The following is a 5,271-nucleotide window of genomic DNA, read 5'->3' as shown; positions in this document are numbered from 1 at the left end:
CCTTCCCCAATGGTTTCGTCCTCGAAACCTCAAATGAATACCCCAAATTCGGAGAAGAATGTTCCATGTGGCTGAATTTACATCAACCCATATTGCTCTATCAATGCTTCATATCCCTCCAATGCTGAAATAGGTTGCCATGAAGCTTCTTCCTTAGGTAAACCTTTCCATTGAACAAGATACTCCACCAAGGTACGAGTGCGAAGTACCTTTTTCCTTGTACCCAAGATAGCTTCTGGAATGTATTCAATCATTCCCTCTTCATTCATTGGAGGTAACTCATCAACCATTTGATCGATCATACCCACATATCCTTTCAAGTGAGAGACATGAAACACATCATGAATCTTTGTTGTAGATGGAAGTAAGAGTTGATATGCAACCTCCCCAACTCTTCGTATCACTTGATAAGGACCATAATAGCGATGAGCTAGTTTGGTGTTGGTGCTTCCCTTCAAAGACGCATATCTTGACTTTGGTATTCTCAAAAGAACCCAATCTCCCACTTTGAATTCCAATGGTCTTCGATGAACATTGGCATATTGTCTCATTTTCTCTTGTGCAACCTTCCCATATATTCAAACAATGTTCTCCAAAAAGTGCTCATGAATTTGACATCGCGATCACTCACAATTTGTGACGGCATACCATGCAACTTGAAAACCCCATCAACAAATTGCTTGGCAACATTTTGGGCTGAATATGTGACCTTGGAAGGAATGAAAGGGGCCACTTTGGTCAATCTATCCACCACAACATACAAGCTGTCCCACCCTTTCTTTGTGCGCGGAAGGTTAGTAATGAAATCCATTGATATATGACTCCATTTGCCTTCAAGAATGGACAATGGCTGAAGCAAACCTCCCGGTTTATGTGTAGGATCCTTGTTCAATTGACATGACCGGCACCCACTTACATAAGCATGAATGCTCTTCCACATCCCCTTCCAAAAGAAACTTTTCCTTATTGCATCAAAGGTTTTGTAGACACCCAAATGACCAGCCATAGGAGTACAATGCATCTCTTCCATGATCTTCTTGATAAATGATGAAGTAGGAACCAAGTAGACTTTTCCTTTGTAGTAGAGGAGACCATTTTTCAGCTCATAATGGGGTAACTCTTTACATACACCTTGCTGTAATTTCTGCACTATTTGTGAGGTTTCTTCATCAAACAAGTACTCTTCTTGTATCTCCATGATCCAATCTTTATGCACCTCAAAAATAGCATACAATGAGCAGGCCCACATACGAGACAAGGAATCGGCAACCACATTTTCTTTGCCCTTTGTGTATGTGATTTCAAAATCATAGTTTTGTAGTGTTGCTACCCACCTTCTTTGCTTAGGAGACAAATTGGGTTGTGTGAGGAAATACTTCAGCACCCTATGATCACTTCTCACATAAAAATGACTCCCATATAAGTAATGGTGCCATTTCTTGATAGCATGGAGTATAGCAATCATCTCTTGCTCATACACATGGAGTTCTCTTTCTTTGTCATTCAGCTTTCTACTTTCATAAGCAATGACTCCATGGTCTTGGTAAAGTACCGCTCCAATCCCTCTTCCACTTGCATCCGCCCTTATTGTGAAAGGTTTGGTGAAGTCTGGACATACCAAAATAGGTGCTGATGTGAGCATCTTCTTCATATCTTCAAAGCTTTTGTTGGCAATGGCATCCCAAAAGAAGGTTTCCTTCTTCAATTTGTCCGTCATTGGGGCTGCAATTTCTGCATAGTGGGCAATAAAGCGCCTATAGAATGAAGATAACCCCAAAAATCCCCTCAATTGAGTAGTGTTTGAAGGAACCGGCCAATTCCTAATACATTCCACTTTTTTTGGATCCACACAAATGCCATCCTTGCTCACAATGTGACCCAAATATTCCACCTTATGTGCCATGAAGGTACATTTTGTCTCCTTAACATACAATTTGTTTTGCCTCAAGACCTCCAAAACCTCTTTCACGTGCTTCAAATGCACTTCCTCATGTTTGCTATAGATAAGTATGTCGTCGAAAAAGACCAATACAAACTTGTAGAGGAAAGGTTGAAGCACTTTGTTCATCAATGCTTGAAAAGTTGCCGGTGTATTGCATAATCCAAACGGCATAACCATGAATTGGTAGAGGCATCCCATCATCCATTTTGTCATGAGCAAACTTTAGTTTCCCACCCGGATCAAAAGGAAACTCGGGATTTTCTTCATCAAAACCATCATCATGAGAACCTCCACCCTCATGAGGATCTCCCCATCCTAAGGCATCATTGCATTCAAGGAATTCCTCCTCCTCATGATTAGCATTGTCCTCAGTGATAATGTAGCTTATGGAAATATCCTTGGATTTGCATACTTTGAAGTGATCCTTGTTCCATTTTTCTCCACATTTGAAACATAGACCTTTGAGCCTCATTTCATGCAAACGGGCCTCCTTGATAACCTTGCTTTTTGAACCCCCATTTGCTGGCTTGGACTCATTGTATGTAGCTTTGTCGGACATAAATGGTGGTTTAAATGGAAGTCTATTAGACCCTCTACCATACACGGTAGGAAATCTTGGAAGATTAGGTCTTGTGTTTGCATGAGAACCCATGTCAGTCCTTGTGATCACTTCCCCTTTGATATTCCCTTTGCTAGTCCACTTTGTCAAGTACTTCTCTTCATGAATTTCTGCAAGCATCATTGCCTTCTTCAAAGTGGCGGGTTCATGAGACTTGACATCACCACCAATACATCATCCAGGTAGTGGTGTCGCTTGTCGAACCGTTCCATGAGGTGTTCACCAAATTGTTGTTGCCGATTTGTTTGGTTATTTTCAATCCTTTGAAACATACTCTCCATAGCCATTAACATCATGTCCACTGTTAGCGGAGTAGTTCCCAAAGATTGAGGCATTTCCACTGGCTGAGATTCATCTGGAGATGGTGCTTTTATGGTTGAACTTTCTTCATTCCTCGTTGATGAACTCGTTGCCATCATTGCTTCCGGTTGTCTTTGATCATTTTCATTCTGGGCTCCCTTGTTTTGACCTCCTCTAGTCATTTCCATGCGTGTAATTGATCCCTCCTTGCAAAGACCACTTACTTGATTTTTTTTCTCTCTATTCAAACGGTATCCGATTTGGGTGATCTTTATATCGATGCGAAGCTCTTGACGAGACGAATAAGAATCCCCAAAAATAGATCTGAAAAAGTCAACAACCTTTGACCAGTCAACTGTACCGGCTGAAAGTCAACTCTTGATGTTAACCGCTCAATTCTTATCCGATTTGGGTGATCTTTATATCGATGCGAAGCTCTTGACGAGACGAGTAAGGATCCCCAAAAATAGATTTGAAAAAGTCAACAGCCTTTGACCAATCAACTGTTCTAGCTAAAAGGCAACTCTTAACTTTGACCGCTCAATACTACTCGGATTTGAGTGATCTTTAGCTTGTTTGAAAGAGGTTTTCGGGTAGGTTGAAGAGCTTTCAGGACAGATTTGAAAAGCTTTTGAAAAACCCTAGAAATTCAAGGATTTGTCCTGGCTGCAAGTAGGCAAATTTTGTAAAAATTTTGCCATGCTCTCCCCTCTTTTTGCACCAAATCTCAATCAAATCAAAGCATCTCAATCAAGTATTAAAATCCTTATGCATTTGACCACTGTAAGCAAATCAATCCTCAATCATTTTTCCATCTGAGCATGTGACCTTATGGCATCAATTTTGTCCTTTTGCATAAGAAGTCGATGTAGAGGATTTGCTTGTTTGCTCAAGTCGAATGAAGTGGTCGATGAAGCGCGTCGATGCTTGCCGATCTCCCGGCCAAGCACTTCTCACCCCTTCACCAAGTTTACATCCAAGGTGAAGGTTGAGGCCATTTCTTTACCACCAAGTACCTAATCCTCTTCCTTACCGCGTTACCCGGCACTAACGGCAAGGAAGATTCAAGACATTCTCCCCTTGGCCTCTCCTCCAAATGCCAAGGTACCCTTACTTCATTCTAGATTCTAGGAATAAAATCGTGAGTTACAAGCTCAAATGAATGAGTAGAGTTGACTTACAATTGATTTATAGCATGACTCATGCTCATTCATATCATAATACATGGTTCATAGTGCTTCCTTCATCACATCCACTCATGGCAATGTCAATACATTTCCACATACATCAACAACATCCAAGTGTCACGGAGCGGTGATCTCGGGTCGTGTTCTGGGCGCGAGTTCCTGCTCGGGACTAGAAAATCCAGTACAAAAGTGAAAACAGAGAGCACTTGCTGAATCCTGCACCTCAAGACCTATAGCTCGTCTCGAAGAGGACGACGAGCCGGTCGTTTTGAGTACTAGAACTCCAAAAACGGAGTTCGTATGAGAGAGTTATGACCAAAAACGTGCAACCGGCAATGGAAAACGGTGTCACCAAAAAGTGGGCTTCCAACCCAAAACATTTTATTCAATCCCCCAAATGTGCCAAAATCTATGCTCACTTATGCCAATATGCAAGGCATAGCATTGAATGGCTATGTGTAGCATTCAAGCATTCATAATGCATAAAGAGCAGCATGAATGGCCATGATTAAAGTCCAATTTCTGAAAATTAGGGTTTTATGTGTAATAAAACCCTAATTCACTCCATAGCTTGAAAGAATGCTTCAAAATTGTAAGGAAGTGATGGAGCAACTCACCAATGTCACCCGGGAAGCCTTAATGCTTGAATTTGTTGAAGGAGATGAAGATTAGGGTCACTTTGGTGAAAAACGTGGGCAGCTTTGGTAGTGATTTTCAGCCACATTGGGAGCCCCATTGCTCATGAAAAATAGGTGAAATACTTCATAAAACATTGCTAGATACATGAGAGACTCAATGCCCTTTGCTCATGTTGAGATTCCATGGCTAGGGTTTGCAAGAAAGCTCCCAAACAAAAAAACGTTTTTGATTAACAATTGCTAATCAAGATTAAAAATTTTCCCCAATTTGGTCCACTCATTCAAAAAAAATAGGTCTATGTGCTCAGATTTGAACCACAAACTCTACCTTAGCCATATCCCCTTCTCCCATGAATCAAATGAAGCAGAAATTTCACGAAATGAGAAGAAGAAAAGAAAAATTAGAAATCATGGATCAAAAGCCAGGCTCTGATACCAATGAAAGAAAGTAACAGGGGTGGGTTAGTCCCTCACCAAGGGAGTGGCTCATGAAGGAGTCACCACTTAGCATCTCACGGGAGAAGCTCACCATTGATTCTTGGAACAGATAACATTATCATGAATGACCCATAATCCCATTTACAT

General features: G+C 41.1%; 1 protein-coding gene across 1 annotated transcript in view; it reads right to left on the bottom strand.

The window, feature by feature from the left end:
• The window catches only part of LOC147622771 (vicilin-like seed storage protein At2g28490), a 95,719-nt gene extending 91,031 nt beyond the window's left edge, over positions 1-4,688 (bottom strand). Inside the window, exon 1 of the mRNA XM_086822698.1 lies at positions 4,666-4,688. The gene's annotated coding sequence lies outside the window, so the exon portion shown is untranslated. The remainder of the gene's footprint in view (positions 1-4,665) is intronic.
• Between the last annotated feature and the right edge of the window lie 583 nt (positions 4,689-5,271).

The sequence above is a fragment of the Cibotium barometz genome, chromosome 28 (assembly GCF_041138505.1).
Source record: "Cibotium barometz isolate CiBa-2024 chromosome 28, ASM4113850v1, whole genome shotgun sequence".
NCBI classification, from domain to species: domain Eukaryota; kingdom Viridiplantae; phylum Streptophyta; class Polypodiopsida; order Cyatheales; family Cibotiaceae; genus Cibotium; species Cibotium barometz.
The sequence above is the reverse complement of the archived record's forward strand: the minus strand, read 5'-3'. Positions and strand labels throughout refer to the sequence as shown.